Source organism: Choloepus didactylus, chromosome 9 (genome assembly GCF_015220235.1).
Source record: "Choloepus didactylus isolate mChoDid1 chromosome 9, mChoDid1.pri, whole genome shotgun sequence".
In the NCBI taxonomy this organism is placed as follows: Eukaryota; Metazoa; Chordata; class Mammalia; order Pilosa; family Megalonychidae; genus Choloepus; species Choloepus didactylus.
Window position 1 is genome coordinate 69,797,049 of NC_051315.1, and position 22,769 is coordinate 69,819,817.

The window sequence follows — 22,769 nt, forward strand, 5'->3', positions numbered from 1 at the left end:
ACCTTCTAGTACACCAATGATTCTTATATTTGTGTGATTCATGTGTCCATCCATTTCAAAGTTTTCAGGTTTTTTCACCATTTGTTCTTTTGTGTGTTTGTATTCCATTGCTCTGTCTTCTAGTTCACTTATTCTTTCTTCTGTCTCTTCAAATCTGTTGTGGTGCATCTCTAGGATATTTTTAATTTGATCAACAGTATCTTTAATTTCCATAAGATCTGCTATTTTTAAATTTACTTTTTCAAATTCTTCTTTATGTTCTTCTAGAGTCTTCTCAATATCCTTTATATCTTTAGCCAACTCACTGAAGTTGTTTTGGAGATTGGTGTGTACTTTGATTAATTGCTCCAAGTTCTGTGTCTCCTCCAACTTTTTAATTTGGCCATTTGGCTTGTCCATATCTTCTAGTTTCTTTATGTGCTTTATGATTTTCTGTTTTTGGCCTCAAGGCATTTGCTTATCTTGATAAGGTTATTTGGGGATATGTAGGATTATTTGCACATTTATCTATAATTTGGCAGAGCTACAGCTTGGTGGAGTGCACTTTCCCTGCCCTACCAGCAGATGGCACTCTTGAGCCACCTCTTACTCTCAAGCCAGCTCTCCCCCAACTTTGACTGTGCACTACACAGGGTCCAAACCACGTGAAAATCCAATCAGCGCACAAGTTCTCCATGTACACTGGGGAGTTCCAGCCCTGTGGGTGGGGGCAGGCCCTGCAGTTAGCAGGGAGTTTGCTCCAGGGCACAGAAGGTCCAGAAGTTCCCAGGACTGTGAGTGGACCACTCTGGGGCTGTGGGGCTGAATGTTTCACCCTCCAGTTTAATTGCACCACAGTCCCTGTCTGCCATGCACCCGTGAGCTTCTGGGGTTGGGGAGGGGATCCTGGCACTTCAGTGCAGCATCCTTGCCTCTTGGCTGTGCATAACATGGACTTCTATGGAGGAAGAGTGAGTGTTGTCACCACAAGACTGCCAAATCCCAAGTTCCCTCATGAGAGCTCTCGGCTGCGGGGCTGTGAAGGGTTATCTCCCCAGCCAACTGCTGAGATGCATGCACAGGGCATGGAAAGCTGTTCCCTCCTGCACTCATCAGCTGGCTCCAGCTGCCAGTCCCTGGTGGCAGTCCTGGCCAAACTCAACCCGTCCTTTCAAGTGCAGTCTCTCTGTATCTCCATCTAAGTCCCCACTATGAGGTGAAGAGGTCCCTGTTTAGCCAATAGCACCAATAAACAGATTTTTTTTAAAAAAGGAAGTATTTACATTTTCCCAACATGATAAATTTCTTTGCATAAGATAGCAAACTCAGATGATTCTATTATACAGGAACTTAGTTTCTACTTATAGAGAAACAGAAAAATCTTCTAAAAACTACATGCCAAGGTGGGAAGCCTCCTTAGGGTGATGTTTTTCATCCTGTGAGTAAAACATAGCATCCACTTTCCAATGAATTAATGAAGCATTTTAATTACTCTTTAGAACTTATGCAGATTATTAAACTGAATTATTTCAGTTTTATGATTATATTTAATGACAAATTAATTAGAGATCTGGGACTAGTAAAATTATAATGAGACTGCTGAGATTTATATTTGTTTCAAACAAAGACTGATTTACTTTTTGACTTCAAATGTTTAGTTAAAGAAAGAATTAGGATATGGCCTGTTGGTAAGGGAAGCACTGAGGTAGGTTTTTAGGTAGGAGAGTTTGCTTAGGCTTTTTAATAAGTAGTTGAATATTCAAATCTTAAAGAGAATATAAAGACTTTTTGAAGCCCCCAATTGGATTTACCATGGAATTAGTTTCCACAATCACTTAAGTAAAAGAAGGAAATAAAACAAACAAAAAAATCTCATTGGAAGTTGCTTCAGTTTTTCTAACATAAAAAGTCTTGTAATATGCTTAAGCCTGAATACTGTCTCCTATTGTGAAAAGTATTAAAAATATTTTAATTAACTAATAATTATTATTTTAAGTGGTCTAAAATAGGTTGTCATTAGTAATATACAGTGAAATGAGAAGGTATTAAGTATAATGTTTTTGAATTTCTATTTTGTTCTATTGATCTATTTGTCTATCCAGATGCAAATACCAGATTGTCTGGATTATTGTAACTTTTTAGTAAGTCTCAAAGGCAAGCAGAATAAATAAATTCTTGTTCTTTTTTTTGCAAGATTATTTTAGCTATTCTAGGCCTTTGTATTCCTTATAAATTTTAGAATCAGCTTATCAATTTCTATAAAAAATTTTTGCTTGGATTTTGATTGTGATTATATTGAATCCATAGATCAATTTGGAGAGAACTGTATTTAGTCTTCTAATATATGAATATGTTCTATCTCACCAATTATTTAGGTCTTCATTAATTACTTTCAGGAATATTTTTAATTTTCAGTGTCGAGATTTCCCATGTCTTTTAAAAAGACTACCCTTAAATATTTCATATTTTCTGATGCCATTTTAATTGTATTTTTCAAATTCATTTTTCAGTTGTTTGTGCTGGTATATAGAAATACAATGATTTTTATATGTAGTGACTGCATCCTATGACTTATCAAATGCACTTATTAGTTCTAGTAGATCAGTTTTGTAGATTATATGTTTCTCTATATACACAATCACATCATTTGCAAATAAAAATAGCCTTGCTGCATCATTTCTAGTCTTTATAGATTTTACTTTTTTCTTGCTTTATTGAAATGGTTAGGACCTCTAGTACAATGGTGAATAAAAGGGGGAAGAGTAGACATCCTTGCATATTCCCTATCTTAAGGCAAAGTGGTATTTTATAATTAAGTGTGATATTAGTTGTAGATTTGCACAGATGCCCTTCATCATCAGGTAGAGGACATTTCTATTACTAGTTTGCTGAAACATTTTATCATGAAAGGGTGTTGAAGTTGTCAAATGCTTTTTCCTCCATCTACTAAAATTATTGCATAGTTTTTTCCTTTCTAGTAATATGATTTTATTGTATTGATTGCTTTTCATATATCAAACTGTTTTAGTTTGCTAAGGTTGCCAAAATGCAATATACCAGGAATGGCTTGGCTTTTAACAATGGGGATTTATTAGCTTACAAGTTTACAGTTTTGAGGCTGTGAAAATGTCCAAATAAAGGCATCAATAGGTGATGCTGTCTCCCTGAAGACAGGCTACTGGTAATCTTCAGCTCCTCTGTCACATGGAGATGTCTGCTGGTCTCACCTTTCTCTTCCGAGTTTCATTGCTTCCAGTGTTTGGCTTCGGTGGTCCTTTCTGTTTTCTGTGTGTCGTCTCTTGGCTTCTCTTGCTTTTCTCTCTGAGCTTCTCTGGCTTTTCCCCCCATGTTTTATCTTCTTAATCCAGTAAAAGTATTGTGACCCACTCTGAATTAGGTGGGTTACATCTCAGTTTAAGTTAAGACCCTACTCACCAAAAGATCCTACTTACAATGGGTTCACACCCATAGGAATGGGTTAAATTAAAGAACATGATTTTTCTGGGGTATATAATGGCTTCAAACCATCACACAAGCCAAACTTGCAATCCTAGGAAAATCACACTTGACTATGATGTACTATCCTTTTAATATATTGCTATATTCAACTTGTTAAAATTTTGTTAAGGAGTTTTATATCTAGGTACAGGAAGGAGAGGGACTGTAATGTTTTCTTTTTGAATGTTCTTGTGTGGTCTTGACATCAGGAATGTTGGCCTCATAAAATGAATTTGGAAGTGTTTCCTCTTCCTTTATTTTCTGAAACTATGGGTCATTTTAAATTCTGTTTTAAATGAAAGTTTTAACTTATTTAACAGACAAAACTATTGAGATTTTCTATATCTTGTCATGTTATTTTTTTTGTAATTCGTGTCCTTGAAGGAATTTGTCTATTTCAATAAGTTATTTAACTTATTGGCATAAAAGTGTTGATAATATCTTTTTTAGTCCTTTAATATCTGTAAGATTTGAAACAATGTTCCCTCTATCATTTCTGATATTGGAAACTTGTGCTTTTTCTCTTTTCTTGATTAGTTTTGTTAGACACTAATCAATTTTATTAATCTTTTCAAAGAACCAATTTTTAACATTTATTTTTCTCCATTTTTGTCCATTTTCTATTTTATTATTTCACTCTTTTACTTAAATTGGATTTAATTTGCTCTGCTTTTCCTAGCTTCTCAAGTTGGAAGCATAAGTCAATTTATGCACTCCTTTTCCTAGAAAAAGAATTTAAAGGTATAATTTAAATCTAACCACATCTTTCACTGCATGCCACAAATTTTGAAATTGTCATTCAGTTATAAATAATTTTAATTTCTCTTGTGATTTCATGTTTGGCCTAAGAGTTATTTAGAAATGTTAATTTTTGAAATATTTGGTGATTTTTCTAAATATCTGAATGTTATTAATTTCTTATTTAATACTGTTGTGTTCAGAGAACACACTCTGCATGATTTTACTCTTTAAAATGTATTGAAACTGAGACTGATTTTTTTTTTTTGTCCCAGTGTACTGCCTATCTTGGTAAATGTTCCATGTGCAATTATAAGAAGAATGTGTATTCTCTTGTTGTTGGCTATAGTCTTCAATAATTGTTAATTAGATCAAGTTGGTTGATAGAGTTTTTCCAATTTTTATATCCTTGTTGATGTTTTGTCACCTCACGCTATCAATTATTGAGAAAGGGGTGCTAAAATGTCCAACTATAATTGTGAATTTGTCTACTTCACTACACCAATTACTTTAAGTATTTAGGAGCTCTGTTATGAGGTGCAAACATGTTTCCTTGACTAATTTTTTTATTATTATGAATATTTGTCTTTTCTAGTAATACTCTTTGTTTTGAAAGGACAGATATTAATATAGCAATACCAGTTTCCTTTTGTTTAGTATTTGCATAGTGTATCTTTTTACATCCTTTTACCATCAACCTATTTGTGTCTTATGCTTAAAGTGTCATACTGGTAAACAGCATATAGTTGTGTCCAACTTTTTATCCAGGCTGACTGTCTCTGACTTTAGTTGGGGAGTTTATTACTCCATTTACATTTAATGTAATTATTGAATAGATTTAGTTTTAATTCTACCACATTTGTCTTTGATTTCTATTTGTCCTATCTGCTTGTTACATCTCGCTCTTCCTATCACCGCTTGGGTAAAAGAAGTTTTTTTTTAGTATTCTATTTTAAGTTCTCATTTGATGTTTTAGTTATGACTCTGTGTTACTTAGCAGTTGCTCTAGAGGTTGCAAATTGCATCTTTAACTCTTCACAGTCTATCTTCCAGTCTATCTTTCCTATCTATCATTAACAGTGTATCTTAGCAGTGTGATTCCAATTACTGTCCTCTTATCTTTTGTGCTATTCATGTCACAGATTTTACTTCTACATATGCTAAAAAAATCCAAATATATTGCTATTATTTTATATTTAAACAAGCAATAGTTTTTAAATGAAATTTGAATATGTGTATTTCTATCCTGTATCTTTTTAAAAAATCTGGTAGATTTTCCATCTGACATATTTTTCCTTCAGCCTGAAGAAATTCTTTTAGCATTTCTTTTGTTGCAAATCTGTAGAAGATGAATATTTTCCAGCTTTTCTCTTTATGCAAATATCTTTATATCACCTTCACTTTTCAATATTATTTTTTGAGGGATATAGAACACTAAATTGCAGTTTTTTCTTTCAGTACTTAAAGATATTGTTCCATTCTTCTGGCCTCCAATTGTTTCTAATGAGGAATCTGTCAACATTCTCATTGTTGTTCCCCTATATGTAATGTATTACTTATTCTCTAGCTGCTTTTAAGATTTTCTCTCTATCTTTGATTTTTTTTTAGCAGTTTTAAAAAGATATATCTATTTGTGATTTACTTTGCATTTATACTGCTTAGGGTTTTCTGAGTTTTTGAATGTGTGGATTGATATTTTCCATTAATTTAGGACTTTTCTTGCCCCATTTGCTCTCTATTCTTGTTTTATGACTTCAATTACATATATGATTGTTTGATAGTCCCACTTAAATCACATATGTGCTCCACATTTTTCTCTGTCATTTTTCTCTTTGTCTTTCATTTTAGGTAATTTCTACTGTCCTGTCTTCGAGTACGTCCTATTTGCTTGTAAGTCCATAAAAGAAGTCTTCATCTTAGTCATCATATTTTTCCTTTCTAGGATTTTCATTTAGCTCTTTTTTTATAGTTTCCATAGCTTTTCTAATACTCCCCATCTGTTCATACATATTGTTCACCTTTTCCACTAGTTCCTTAACATATTTATCATAGTTATGTTAACTCCATTTGATATTTCCAAACTTTGTACCATCTTTCAGTCTGGTGCTATTGACTTTTTCCTCCCTTGATGATGAATCATATTTTCTTGCTTCATTGTATATCTCTTAATTTTTTTGTATTGGATGATTACATTGTGTACAAATGAACAGAAACCAAGACAAATAAAATTTTCACCTGGGAAAAGATACCCTTTCTTAGGCTGCCAGTGAAAGGGGATCAGTTAAGCTATCTGAAATTGAGATGAATATAGACTTTTTAGTGCTTTAGTTATGTTTAGTTCACTACAGACTTCAAAGGAATGAGGGCAGGATTAGAACATTTTCTTTAGCATGGCTTAAGATCTGAGGGACTGGAAGTTTTGTTGACGTTAGCCTTGACTTTCTCCTTCAGCATGCCTGGTGTACATTTCTTGAGGAGGTTATCTCTTAGTTCTCTAAATCCTTTCTCAGCCCCCTGTAGCTGCTGCCTTATTCTTGCGAGGCCTGGAATGCCTGGACGTTTTCTCAAAGTTCTCCTGACTTGCTCTCTGGCTTCAGCAGCCACAGTACACCGTGCTTCAGGGGAGCAGGGGATGTCTCTCAACTCTCCAGCCTCTTCCCTTGTCATAGAAAGCCACTCTATTCTTCGTGTAAAGCCCTCAGTGCTTTGAGGGTTTCTCTAAATTCCCCTTTCCTACCCTTATACTTCAACCTGTTCTTCTGAATCTCTTCACTCTCCTGTCCTTTCCCCAGTCTTTCTATTGATTACTCAATAAAGCCCTAAGAGAAAGATTTGATGGGTGAACTGCAAACTGTCTTTGTGTGCAGGGCTCTTAGGGTTTCTGAATCATCAAGCCAGCTTTTACTCAGTCTTTAAAAATGTGTCAGAAATTCAGTCATTTGTTTCTTACCCACTTTTATGGCATCTTCTTCCTTCTCCCACTATTCCCCCAAGGATGAAGTAGCTGGGATCTCTTCTCGCAGTTTCTATAGTTCATGAAGTTTCTTAGTTCATTAGGTTTCTTTGCATCCATAACTCTCTAATGTGCCTGACAGAAACAAAATAAAATTATAAGCTTGTAAGTTATCCAGTTTGTTCTTGTTGTTAGGGTGGAGGTAATGCTTTCTTTTGACTTTCTACAGTCTACATCTCAGGTGGAAACAAAAGGGGCAGAAACAACAGAAGACTCTGTCTCTTAACATCCTCCTATTCAAAATTAAGTTCTTTAGGTGAGTTAATGTTACTTCTTCTGTCTCCAGGCAGGACTACGATTAAATCACATTGGAATTGATCCCATGGGTCCTCAATCTTTTCTTGATCAAGTTATTTTTCAATAAAATAGAAGTTTCATATACTATAATAGAGATTATATCTAATGAGTGAAACTTACCCTAAGCAAGGCCCCTTAAATGTGAATCCTTGTCTCCTTTCCCAGTCCTTCTTCACCACCCTCCTCTCTCATGTAGTTTCCCTCTTCCAATTCAGCCTGTTTTCAATCCACTCTGCACACTGCTTTGAAATGATTCCTAAAACCAGATCTGATCCTATAACTCCCTAAGTTTAAAGCTCCTCAGTGCCTCCGCATAGCATGGCTTACCACACTTGCAATGATCTGACCCTGAATTAGATCTACAACCTTACCATTCCAGATTACATACTTGGGTGTGCAAGTAAAGCAATTTTAATTTTCACCCTACTCTATTTTGAACCCCATCCTGTTTCATGACAGAAAAGTTAATATGGTCAATTTTGAGTAAATCCAGTTAAGTCATGGTTTTCTCATGCCTCATTTTCTCCCCTAAATTGAAAATAAAGTCCAAAGGCTTATTTAGCATCAAGTCTGATTGCCATGAGTCCACCCTGGAATATTTCAATTATCAACACTCGTTCACATGTGCACATTCTGGAATGTCCAAGTTCTGATCTAAGCCTGTAGTTGTATGTTTTACACTATATCTGATGCTGTGTTTTCTCCCTCTAATGGAGCCCAACCCCACAGATTCACAGGTTCTCAGGTTACTTCCCTCTCCTGACTGAGCCTTGCAAGAAATCTATAAGGTTTCTTAAGATTCTTTTTCCTAGTCATTGTATTCAAACAATTCTAATTCACTCTGCAGTGCCGTAGTGATATAAGGAATTCTGAAGAGTTATCACAGTCCCAGGCAACCTGGAAGGGCAATAGGGTTTGTACTCCTCAATTCTGAGATTCCCAAACTTACATGAGATACTTTGTTCTCCCTTGAAGTTCAGAGAATTTTGATATAACTGCTTTTGCCTCATCACACATTCTTACAAATATTTCTGCCTTATTCTTGAACTATAGCTTTTGATGCCAAGATTTTGACATCTTTGTTCTCTGCTTCTCCTGGGACAATTCCTGTTGAGGACAATGGTAGTGTGTAATGAAAGTTTCTACTAGGTAATAGAATTGTGATGGGAGGTGGGTGAAAGAGAGGAACATAACATAAACTACCAGGTGACATTGGAGTAAAGGAAATTCATCCAGGGCACTTGGGGCTGTGCTTACAATAAAGAAATTTCCTTGGACGGTAGTCTGCAAAAAAGGGAGTTGGTAACTCACGAAGACAGAATGTTTTGGTAATTTACCCCTCAAGTGTACCATCCACATAATGCTTTTTCCTTTTACCTTTCTGCTTGTTTGAATTTCACAGTTATGTTTCGAATTCTCAAAGTAATCTATATCTGTAGATGTTTGTTGGCACTAATATAGAAAGTTAAGGAAAACAACTGATTTTTGAGGCAGGGGAGCTACCAACACTTTACATTTATGTACACACACATACAATATATATGTGTTTGTATGTATATATTATTTGCTTTACAGGGATATTTTTCAGGGTTTACAAAAGAATATGTAAAATTGGTAGTAAGAGACAGAATCTTTATAGAGACATCACATTTTCTTTTTTCTTTACATATAAACTTCTTTATAGTTTAAATATACAGTCTTGAGATGGCACATTCCTAAGATTGAAGAAGGTGTCTGGAGATCCCCTATACTTGCATACCCAGTTGTTTGGATATTGTAATAAAAAAAAGTATTATGACAAAAAAAGAAACACCACATTTATTAAGTGTTAGTAGTGTGTGATTTATTGCTAGTCTCTGTGCAAAAAGTTCAGGGGAACATTATTGTATGTTATCAGTTAGCTTTTATTATATAACAAACTACCCTAAAATTTAATGGCTTGAAACAACACACATTTATTAGTTCTTAAATTTCTGTGGTTTTGACAGGCCTCTAGTTGGTCTGTCTCACATGTCTGGTTCTTAGCAGCATGGTTGGTCCAGAAAGGCCTCACCGACATGTGTGGCAGTTGGCTCAAGGTTAGTTTGGGGGATGCCCACTTATCTCTCATCACCTAGCAAACTAGCCTGGGTTCATTTTTTTGGTGGTGGAAGTGTTATCAGCACTGAGAGAGGGCAAGCCCCAATGCACAATAAGTAGTCAAGCCTCTGTGTGCATCATGTTTGCTAATGTTCCACTGGCCAAAGCAAGTTACATGCCAGACCCAAATCTTTCACAGAGGTATAAAAATATATTCTTGTTGCAGAGCTGCTGAAATTTTAATTACAATTCAGATAAAAACTCAATCTCTCACATCATGTATCTTTGTTTATAGTTAACAAGATGCAATAATTTCTGCTGTATTTGAGTTGGAAAAAGGTCAAAAGTATAGTTTATTATAGAAGATTTTATACATCAATACCTTTTTTAAACTTGCTGTGCTATTGAACAGAAAGTGTGCAAATCCTGCATAAATATATTTCAATGTATTAGCACAAAATGAATAAACTCTTGTTTCTAACACCCATGTCTGGAAATAGAACATTACAAGAGCTCCAGTAATCTCCTTATGCCTTCTCCCAACATTATCCCCCTTTCCTTCTCAAATGTCACTACTCTTCTGCCTAGATTAGCTTTGACTGGTTTTCAGCTTCATATAGGTGTGATTGTTAAATGTTCATCCCTCTGAGTCAGACTTCTTGGTTCACTATTTATGCTTCTTAAATTCATCCATGTTGTTGAATGTAGCTGCGGCTTTTTTCATTTTCATTTCTGTATGGTGTTCTATTACATGAATATCACACAATTTCTTTACACATACAAATATACAAATGTTGATGGACATTTGGGTAGTTCCAATTTGGGGCTTTATGAATAAACGCTACTCTGAACATTCTCGTTTGATGTACATATGTACATATTTCTGTTGAGTATATGCCTGGGAGTGGAATTGCTGACTCAGGGAATATATATGTTCAAAATTAGTGGATACTGTCAAACAATTTCTTGAACAGATTGTGCTCATTTATACTTCACCACATCTATGCATTTTTTCCTTTAACACACTTTTATGCATATATTTTATCTTCATTTTGGTGCCTTAAGTTTCAAGCTGTTTTCTTGCCTTCTACTTTCTCTTGTTCTCCCAGAAAGTATTAAATTTGGAGCCCAATTGGGTCAAATGTAATTGACCCTGCACTTAAAATTTCATAAAACCTCAAGAATTCCCAAGTATATAAAATTATTTTGCCTAGGAAGAACACCAAATAATTTAACTGTTGGTCCATTCATTCATCTAATGCTTACTGAGTGCCTACAAGACAGGTTTGGGATTTGAACCTGGGTATACAAGGAAATGTAAAATTGAACTTCCTTCCTCTAAGAAGTGTCTATAATAGTTGCTGATGCTTTTCACCAGTAACTGTCTGCCCCTCTCCAGTGCCTCACCTGATCACTTCACTTGCCCCTATCCAATGTGAGCACTACTGAGGTGGTATCGTTCATTAACTGTGAGCACAATTTCCCCTCCTCTCTTTCCCCTCTTTGTATTGGATAACTGTTCATAACAGCTTTGTTTTCTCTGATTTTGGACATGAAACAATATTTAGGACACCAGCAAAATAGTCCTCAAAACTTGAGGAATATAGTGGTAAGAATTACTTTTCAAAATCTTTCTATATTTCAAGGAAAGGTCTCTGAATGTATTTGTGTATAATGGAATTTTCAGACTACATTTATATTGTGTAAGAAGATCGTAAATATTTGCAGTGTTCTTATGGTTCAGTATTTCATATTGTAAAATGATCGGGAAAATACTTTAATTGTTAAGGTAATCTGCTCAAGTATCTTTGTAGCTTAAAGTAGGTAATAATGGCTCCCCAAATAGCTGCAGTTAGTCCTTCTCACTGGTAATATGAAACCAATTTTTGTTTGTGATTTAAATTGTTGCATCTGCACAGCACATTTCCAAGCCCAAGAAGGGTGCTGTAGGAAAGGAAGGCTTGCCTTTGTTTATAAAAATAGAGCACTAATTTCTAGTGATAAAATTAACTTCATTGTAAATCACTCATTTAGATGTTTCCTTAAAGTATTAACAGCCCCCCAAAGGTCCTGGGTTATATTTTTCCACAGGCCACCTTTATTGGGTGGGTCTATATTTATTTTCTTCTATAGTCAAAAGGAAGGGCTACAAACAAACGTATAGTAAGATGGGAAAAGCTGTCTTTACTCCCCAAATATTTCCAACCTGTCCATTAACACAAATCACCCTAAATTGATATGGATGTTTTTTGTATCGAGTGATACAAATTCAAATCAAAGTAGCTTAACTTGAAAAGGGAATTAATTGGTTCATATAACTGAGAAGTCTAGGAGTATAAATAGCTTCAACTATTTATTGAGTTCAGGAACTCAAATAAAATTGCTAGGACTATGCCTGCTCCCTCTCCCCGATCTGGTCTCTGCTTCGTTTTTAGCTGCACTGATATTCTCCTATTGCAGAAGGTTTGTTTCAACATAGCAGTATATGTTCCAGCTTCAATAAACACCTTTCCTGCTCTGCATGTCCCTAGAAAGGGCCTTGTGCTTCAGTTCCAAACTGAGAAGGATTCTGATTGGTCCAGCTTAGGTCACATGCTCATGCTCACTCCTGGGTACCAGGCACTATGTAGAGCCAGGCCAGGGAGTTCTTTGGTTGCCAGGCTCACCAGAATTATCTGATTGGAGAGAAGACAGAAAACAAAAACAAAAACAGAAACAAAAACAAAACAAAACACAACAAAAACAAAAACAAAACCTAAACAAATGCTCTTTACTGCCCTCACAAGGGCTTCACATATATAGACCATAAAAATAGTTTTAGGGAAGAAAGGTCTCTGGATAAGCAAAACAGCGGCTATATAAAGTATGAGATTCAAAACAAGGACTCCTAATTCATACTGGAGGTACTTATTCCAGGATTTCCCATTTCTAGGGTGGGAGTTGACTCACAGCAGATTCAATTCCGTTTGCCCAATCTATTATTAGGCCTTGTAATACATGGAATTACTGATTAAACAACCAGGTAATCCAGTTTACATTTGCCTGTTACTGAATGTTTGATCAAAAATTAAGATGCTTTTTGCACATAATCATTGTAGAAATCTAAATTATTGCAGGTATCCATTTGTACCATTTTTTAGGAAAAACTGGGACCTGAAGCCTCCCCTCCCTCCCTCCCTCCCTCCCTTCCTTTCTTCCTTCCTTCCTTTCTTCCTTTCAATATTTTTAACAACCTGCTACATGAAAGAGACCTATAATTTCCGCTCTTCTCTGAATTTTCACTGTATCTAAGGATTTACTTCCAGTCATAAAAAATGACTTACCTTAGATTTCTTGCCACAAACTCTTTCCCCTTATAATTCTTCACACTTTCTACACTTGGCATATAGCACATTTTTTTTATGATGTGAAAGCTAATATGAAGTCTTTCTAAAGACCCACAAAACACAGTTAACTAGTAAGGTGACTACTTCATTCCTCAAGCAGTGGTCCATCGAGATTAGATAGATAATGGTGATAAATAGACAGATAGATAGAGAATATACATTTGGTGTAAGAGAGGAAGTGAGGTAAAACAGCAATTTCAACACCATGCCTCAATGTCATTGTGCCCTTTTTAAATTGGAGATAGTCTGCAAATCAGCAATCTAGAAAAAAGTAAGAGCTGTCACAACTTTGTCATCCAAATAAATGTCTGTTCCAGTTTGCTAATGCTGCTGTTTTGCAAAACACCAGAAATAGATTGGCTTTTATAAGGGGGGTGCTTATTTGGTTACAAAGTTACTGTCTTAAGGCCGAAACTGTCCAAGGTAAGGCATCAACAATAGGGTACTTTCACTGGAGAAAGGCATCTGGAAAACCTCTGCTAACTGGGAAGGCGCGTGGCTGGCATCTGCTTGCTCCCAGGTTGTGTTTCAAAATGGCATTCTCCAAAACGTCTCTGTGTCAGCTTTTCGGGGCAAACTCTGGGTTAGTACCTCCAAAGCATCAGCAAAACTCTGCTTTCAACAGCTGTCTTCAAAATGTTTCTGTAAGTTGCAGCTCTGAGGTTCTTCTGTTTGTGAGCCCCTTTATTAGACTCCAGTGAACTAATCAAGGCCCATGCTGGATGAGCGTGGCCACACCTCCATGGAAACATTCAATCAGAAGTCACATCCTAATCAAGGTGTCACTCACAGTTGGGTGGGTCACATCTCCATGGAAACACTCAATCAGAAGGTTCCAACATAATCAACACTAATATGTCTGCCCCCATAAGATTGCATTAAAGAATATGGCTTTTTCTGGGGGGACATAATACATATAAACCAGCACAATGTACATTTTTAATATTGTTTCTCCTTAAAGAACATGGAACTCAACATTTTGGCATTTTGTATAATGGCTAGCATATTATGACCATTTAGTAGATACTAAAAATTGACTTTGCATTCTGGTCAAAAAAAATCAAGATGCTTTGATATTGGACAACCTAATTCTCTAACATAAGATTAAAAATAATATAATAGGCTCAGCTGGTTGTTTTCCATTCCTAAGATAGGTTTTGGTTATAACAAACAGCTTCAGTGAGCAACCAGAATCTGTCTGTGGCAACTATAACAGGTTAATCATGCTTCCATTTGCAGAAGACCTGCCTCTCAAAATGCCAACCAGAATGTCTTCCCTAGAATGACATATTAGAATATCTTGCCAAGTGAAAAAGTCCACCACTATATTAAATGATGAGTTCCTCACTAAGCCAAGGGGGCAGTAGAAGCAGATATGGCTTTGTATGGGTGGATAGCAGTGATAAGGCACAAAACAAGCACTATCAGTGCTATCCACCAAAGAGTATTTCTGTGTGCTAAGTCTATGGCAGTGGTTCTCAACTGGAGGCGATTTTGTCCCCTACGGAACATTTGACAATATCTAGGGACATTTTTGATTGTCAGGACTGGGAGGATGTGTGGGGAACCAAGCTTTTCATGTCACTTAGACCATGTCTGGGGTGGTGGCCTGGAACGCTGGGCCACAAGGCTGCATGGAACGCCGTGTAGGCACGCCTTGTAAAGATGTGTGTCTTGTGACTATGACAGCAGCGTTAACCATTGACCCCAGATTGTTCCTTCTTATCTGCAGCAGGATGTAAAGATTAATATCTGAGAGACCCTGAATGCTTTTGATCATGTAGCATAGTCTAGCTTTGTGTAACAAACGAATAAATAACTGGAGCACAGGTGCATCAGCACCCACTTGGCATACGATGCAGTGGGTCCCCTGCTCCCTTAAATCTGGACTTTGTGTCTGTGTTTCATTTCAGTGTCGCCCTGTCAGCAACAAGGGTGGTGCTAATGGCATCTGAGTAGGGCTAGAGATGCTGCTAAACTTCCTACAACACATAGAACAGCCCCTCACAACAAAGAATTAACAGGCCTAAAATGTCAATAGTGCTGAGATTGAGAAACCTTTGTCCATAACAAGGTACAGAGGGAAAGGCAATGTCTAAGACAAAATTCCTGTCCTGAATGAATGTATATAGTCTACTTAGAAGGGTAAGATAAATAATAAAAATTATCTCATTGTCCAATATAATAAGCGTCAATTGCACGGTCATTATCATGTGTGCTTTCAATTGCATCACATGCTACAGAAGGAAAGAAAGGTCATAGCTATCTTCTAGATCAGAGAACACTTCATTGTGAAGTGAATGTGTGTTGAATCTTGAAGGATTTGGATAAGCAAACAGAAAAGAACATTTCACCTGGAGGATAAGAGGAGACAGAAATTGGAAGATGAGAAAAAGCAGCGAATAACCAGTCTGACTACAACAGGCAACCTTAAGAAAAAATTGCTTTCACCTGTCATTAAGGAAAACATTACTGACAGAGTCCTGGATCTGCCACATCTTAGCTAGGTAGACATCAGTGTGAGAATCATCTCAGCTGTAAATAAAATTGGGTTACTTTTTACCTTCCTATTGTTGTAAAAATTAGACACCCAGAAATGCCTGTGACATAGTATTGCATAAGATAACGGCAGCTCTTAGAGCAAACATTAAGAAAGACAGGTTGAACTTGAACTGCTAAGAAACAAGAATAATAGGCTAGAAATTTACATTTATCCTATAAGGGAGAGGGAGTCACTGGACTGCAAAGTAGAGGAAGTGACAGGGTAAAGGTAATGCTTTAAGATTAATTTGAATCTAGGTGGACATTTTACAGGTGGTCATGGCACTATTCTTTCAGCTTTTCCATATATCTAAATTTGTCAAAGTAAAAGTTTTATTTTTTTTAACTTGATTATTTTTGTTTCCCCCTGCAAAAATTTAGGCTCAACCAAGGATGGGTGCCATGTTTGTTCATCTCTACATCCTCAGCAACTAGGGAAGTACCTGGCAAATAGTAGATGAACAGGAGACTACTGTACAGTCCAGCCACAAAGTAAAAAGTAAAAAGGCCCAGAACTACAGTGGCAGCGGTTTGCATGGGAAGATGGGAACAAGTGCCAGTTTTTCAAAGGCCAAGTTAGTAAGCAGCACTGAAAACTCAAAAGTGATGGGAGATTCTGTGGAACCAATCATGGAAAATTAGGCGAGATGCCAATTTGAGGGAAAAATACATTGAATTTTGGACACATGGAATTATGGGGAGGGAGTAGGCCAACGAAGAGCAGAATAAAAACTTGTAAAAATTTCACACGATTTAGCTAGAGCCAATTGCTGAGGTTAGCAAAGTAAATGAGTTTTTTCAACAAAAACAGAGAGGTCCTTCCATTATCAGGAAGAGCAATATTTTAGTGGGTTGGCTTAAGCAATGGGAATTTATTGGCATATGGTTTTGGGGCTAGGAGAAGTCCAAAATTGAGGTGTCGGGGAGGTGATGCTTTCTTCCCAAAGTCTAACATTCTGATGCTGGCTGCCTGTGACCCTTGGGATTCCTTGGCTTGTATTCCTGCCTCCCATCACATGGTGTTGTCCTCTATTTTCTCTTCTAGGTTCCATTGCCTTTCAGCTTCCAGCTCTTCCTGAGGCTTTCTCTGTGTCTGGATTTCTTCTGCTAATAAAGGCCTCCGGTAATCTGGGTTAAGACTCAACCTCATTCAGTTGGGCCACAGTTTAACTAAAAACATCTTCAAGAGATCCTATTTATATCGGGTTCACACCCACAGGAATGTGAATTAAGATTAAGAACATGTCTAAATTGGGATACACACTTCAATCTACCACAAGCAGACACTAAAACATGACCTTTGTCATTTCAATATTAAGTGAAAGTTTTTGAAGGTCTAGAGAGGATTCAAAACTACTCAAAAGTTACTTTACTGTTGTTTTGTTTGGCTTGTATAATTTTTGCCCTTGTTTGGTGGAATATTTGTTACCATTGATGATAGCACAGTTTTATAACTGTTTTACTAATTGAAGTCCATGGTTTAAGTTAGGGTTCTCTGTGTAGTGTAGTTCCCTGGATTTTAAACAAATTTTTATTCTGTAACCATATGTACAGTGTAACATTTTCCCTTTAAATCATATTCAGATATATATTTCAGTGCTGTTAATTGCATTCACAATGTTGTGCTACCATCACCATTATCCGTTAACAAATATTTCCATCATTCCAAAAAAATATGGAATTCTTCATGAATTTGTGTATCATTTGTGCAGAGGCCATGCTAATCTTTTCTGTATTGCCCCAATTTTAGTATATGTGTCACCAAAGTGAGCCCTTTACCTAGCTTTAAACCAAAAAAAAAAAAAAAAAAAAAAAAAAAAAGAAAATCATTGTCAATACTTAAAAATCAGAAGCTACATAAAAAATTCTCATTCTTTAATTCTCTTTAAAATCAGCAGATCATCAACCTTAGACCTGCTTTCCTGCAGTCAGGATTGGATGAAGCTGAGCATCTGTTGCTGCTTTTAAATGACTCCAATTCACTACCCAGTTAGCTCTGGCTCATTTGTGCTATCCACCTGGCTATGTGAGTTTGCAATTCCTAGTATACAGGGACTATGTCAGCTTCAATGACAAAGGTAAAACAGCAATAGCACACTGAGCACTAATTCCAGGCATTGTTCTAAGCAGGCCACACACACTAATCCTTTGAAGGAGGTATTATTATGCTATTTTACAGATAAGAAAACTGAGATACAGAGATTAAAGGACCTGCTTAAAGGTCAACAACCAGCAATTGGTAAAGTTGAGATTAAAACCCAGTCAGACTTAAATAGGCATTTATCCAAACAGCATTCAAATCTATTGGTAATAAATTACTTGATAAGACTGTTTTTCTAAAAGCAAGCATCTCCACTTTAGCCACAAACGTTGAGCTCTTTTCTGTAGTGTACCCACAGACTAGCACACCCTGTGACTTAAAGTAGCTGAGTATCTCCTTTCCTCTTCCACTTGACTGCATAGCTGATCTCATGTGAACTCAACAGTAGGATTCCTTTAGGTGGTGGGGAGGGTGGGTGATAGTGGTAAGGAGACTTGTCCTCACTTATATATCCAGAAATATATAGATAGGGCTAACCTTAAGAAGTATATGTTCTAATTGGTGATATGCAACATACTAAAAAACTCAAAGGTTTTTAAGGGCATTTAAAAAGAAACATATGGGTGAGTACAAATGGAAGTTGTAGAGTGTAACCAACGCTGAGGGGACACAGAAGAGATTAGAATGGAGATAGCCAGGAAAGCCATTTGGGTGTGTTTCAGTTAGGTTTTGAAGTATATGATGTGAAGATGTCCATATTAAGGGAACAGCGGTTTCCTAGAGGTCACTCTGGAAAGGCTATCTCCTAAATTATCACTGGATATTAAAGAAAGTTTGCTTGACTGAAGCATTCCATGGAATAAGCATGGGACAGATTGAAAGAATTTCAAAGATCAGACAGAAAGGAAGATTGACTACGTTGTAAAAGGTGAGGAATGGATTGGGGGAAAAAAGCATGAAGATTTTAAACATCTTGATGCATGATAGTAAAATTATGAGGCAGCAGACATGAATTAGGAAAATAAACATGCCAGTTGAATTAAAATGTAAATGGCTTAACAAAGTTTTAAAGGAAAGAATAAAAAATTCACTCATAGCTATTAGAGATAAGCAAAATTTTTAAAATCTGACAATTCATTTGGGAAATATGAAATAAGGGGTATAAGAAGCAGGCTACTTGAGCTAAAAGAATATATACATCTGGGAAAGGCCTATGATAGGAGAAAAGCAATGGAGAACTACTCTTTGTCACACCTTGATGCCAGAAAAATCCATTAATTTTCTATGCAGCTATTTTCTTCACAATTTTAAGTTGTCTTTTGTTTTTTGTTTAATGCTTTTACAGATGGGATGAAACAAAGTAATCATAATGAGCCAGTCAATAAGCCTGACTCTTCTAAAAACAAAGTCTTTGCTGCATTTTGGGAAAGAAGGAAACTAATATTTGTTGAATGCCCACTTAGTGCTATATACTACCCTAGGACTCTAGAATGCATTATTCATGTAATCATCACTGCAACTGTGTAAGGAAAACACAATGTTTTAAAGATGAATCTGAAGATCAGAGAGGTGAAATAATTTACCCAAGTTTACACAGGTGCTAGGTGGCAGAGCTGGTAATCAAATACTTCTCTCTCAAGCTTTTATTCATCTCATAACGTACTGGGATGAAGCTGACCTGGGTTAAAACCTAGCCCTGCTACTTATCTATCAGCTTTGTGGCCTGGGCCTAATAAACCTCTCTGGACTTCACACTTCTCTCTTGTAGTATGGAGGACAGTACCAATTCTCATAGGGTTGTTTTTTGAGAGTTAAATTAGTTGATTCATTCAAACCATATATATTTATTATGTGCTTACTATGTTTTAGGTGCTGGATAGATAGCAATGAAGGAGACAAATAAGGTTATTACTAATATCATGGTGTTTACATTACAATGGGAGGAAGAGGGTGTGGTTAGAGATAAATAAAATACAAATAAGAAAGCTATCTGACAGTGGAAAGTATTATAAATAAATGAAAAGGAGGCAATGGGATTGAAAGTGAGTGGGTGGGTGGCTGTTTTGAATAGGGTCACCCCAGAAAAGATAGCAAATAAATTGAGATCTAAATGAACAGAGACTATTCTAAGTAGAGGGAAAAAATGGACACAAAAATACTTAGAATGAAGATTTGCTTGGAATGTTCTAGAAACACATTCTAACATGGTTGGACTACAGGTGGCAAGGATAAAAGATAGGATAGAGTCAAATCTTGCAGGCTTTTAAAATCAGGATACAAAATTTGGAATTAATTTGTTTTTAAAAGGCCACTTAAGATATTGTTTGAAGAAAGACTACAGAGGGGCAAAAGTAGAAATGGGACCAGTCAGGATTTTAGTGCAGTAATCCAGGTGAAAGACAAATGAGTCACAATGGTGCTTCTGACTAGAGTAGTACTAAAGGAAACAGAAGCATACAAATTCAAGTCTGAATATCCTACACTTTGGCTTCAGCAGTGTGATGGATGGTTGTTTTAGTCATGTTAAATTTGAGATGATTACATCAGACACCCATATGGAAATGTCAAGCAGGCAGTTAGATACAGAATCCTAGAACTGTGGGTAAAATGCCAGGGCAGAAGAAATAGATTTGGGAATTATCTGTGTATAGACGATAGTTACAGCTACAGCCTGAAAGAGGTTACCCACAGAGAAAAGGAGGCCCAAATCAGAGCTGAGAGGGTGTCCAACATTAAGTCTTGGTAAATCTAGAGCAAAGGAGATTAAGCAAGTGGCTGGTAAAGGAGAAAAAAAAACAAGAATGTGATATTATGAAAGACTCTAGAGTATTTCAGAAGTTAGTAAGTGGTTAACCAAGTCAAATGCCACAAAGGTCAAGTAAGAACAGATAAAGTGTCTTGCATATGACAAGTTGGAGGTCACTAGGGACTTTGACAAGAGCAGTCTCAGTGGGATGGAGCTGAAAGAACAGGACATATGTAGGCAGAGGACTACAGACAAGTCTATGCTCAAGTTTTAGGGAGCGATGCAGAGAAATAACTGGACTAGAATGTGTTTCTATGATTCACTGGAGGGAAAAAATGGATCCTACAGGAGAGGGGATTACTGAAATCCTTGAAAAGGCAAGGATAGGATCCAGAGCACAAATGGAAGAATGACCTTTGAAAGACAAAGGAACAGGAAGGAAGAGACTGAATTTGGGCACAGATGCAAGCAAATGGTTTGGTGGCAGAAAATTGAAGGAGGTCCTGTCTGATTTCTATTTTCCAATACAATACAAAGGTCCCTAGTTGAGAAACAGAGTGAGTGTGTGATGTTTGGGGTGGATGAGAATGGGTTTATATAGGTTGACTCTGAAGAGTAGGAAAGCAAACATAATTAGGAAATGCAGATCTGCTCATTTGAGATTTGTAGCTGAGACTTGTGAACCTGGCTGTGTTTTTATCCAGCAATGTTGACCAGTGTTTAGCTGCTCAAGAGTAGGTGAAGAGTTGGATTCAGTCAGGGTTGAGCCCTTTGCCAGGTGAATTTGACAGTTACGTAAAGAGGGTGAAGGTTTAAGGGTGTTTGCAAAGAAGTTATTTTACTGATGGACCATGGAATAAGGAAAGCGAAGAAAAGGCGAGGGGTAACTGATTTTAATAGAGTGGTAAATTCAGTGGATTACAAGTTTTGATGAGGTGAAAGGATTCCTAAAGTAGTAGTACTAAAGCAGGTGAGCTTGTTTGATACTGGTCAGAGGTGATGCCTGGAGAGATTTCAGAGGTGGTATGGATTTTGATGTCAATATAAAGGGGATTTCATGGGAGTAGGTGGCTAAGATAAGACGGAGGAATAGAACCTTCGAGGCAAGAAGTTGAGAAACTGAAAAATAATGAGTAAGTCATATAAAATACCAATAATTCAGCTGATACTTAAGCGCTAATCCTAAAAATAGTGCAAAAAATTGAAATAGAAAGTATATGTAACATGTTTCTTGACTGTAAAGGATGAAGGTGAAAAATCTGAGTGGCAGACGACACATGTGAACACATCATGAGGCTATAGAAATGCATTGTGAAGGCAGAACAGTCAGTTCTTTATCTTATCTCCTATTCACCTTAACTTGATAGGACTCACACTCATCAAATACTTCTGCTTGAAAGTAGTTAGGTGTTTTGCTAAATGCTTTTATAAAAGTAAATAAACCAGTGAGGAGGAAAAAAAATCCTAATTAAGTAGAATAGAAAACGTTAAGAATTTCCAGGCAAGATTTACCTGGAATCTTAAATATTTATGAATAAGCTGTTCCTTCTGCCTAGAAGGTTCTTTCCACAGTTCACAGAGCTCTTGCCTCAATTTCTTCAGGTATCTGGGTAAATGACATCTTATTCGTGTGCAAAATAACACCCACCCTATCCATATACCTCACTCTCCCAATTCCCTGCTTCTTTTCTTCATAGCACTTATCACCACCTGATATATATTTATTTGTTCATTGTCTTACACCTCCACTCCCACCTTAATATGATACCCATAAGAGTGGAGGCTGCTTTGCTCATTGTTTCATTTCCTAGGACAGGGCTAAGCACATCCTAGGAGCTCAGTAAGTATTAGTTATGTTTTAAAAGTAACCTATTTTAATAACTTTCTATAGTCTTAATTTTAACATTATAAGAGAAGTTACGTACTAAAGTTAAAGTGAAGAAAATAAACTAAAATTTCCAGTCCGTTTTTCCTCTTTTTTTAATCTCCTATCATGGTGATGTTCAGTTAACACAAAAAACCTCTTATTTAAATTTCCTTTAGGACTCATAACCTATGTGTTCCTTAAATTCAATTTGCTAAGCTCATAGTTCTGTAAAATACACTATGTCCATGACTTCTAATGCTACTCATCACCTTTTAACTACCAAGATAGGACAAAATATACCCTTTTCTGAGCTGCCACATTGTTAGTATGTTTTCTGGAGGAGGGGAGGCTAAAATTTCTTTCTTTATATGGATTTTATTGTTACTTGTGGTCAGGTTTTAAAACAAAACAGAAAACATTTTGAATCAGAGTATGCTTAAAAGCCATTTAAATATTAAGATGGCTGTCCCATTACTCTCAAACTTAGACACTGGCTAAAATGGATTTTAGGTACTTTAAAAATAAGTAAGCACAAGAATGTATATTTCTGTCAGAAAATCTAAGATCTCAAATGCAATATTTTA

General features: G+C 36.4%; 1 non-coding gene across 1 annotated transcript; it reads right to left on the minus strand.

Annotated features, from left to right (window-relative positions):
• Positions 1-17,200: 17,200 nt before the first annotated feature.
• LOC119545092 lies at positions 17,201-17,303 on the minus strand. Its single transcript, XR_005219066.1, has one exon. It is a non-coding gene; the product is annotated as a U6 spliceosomal RNA (small nuclear RNA).
• Between the last annotated feature and the right edge of the window lie 5,466 nt (positions 17,304-22,769).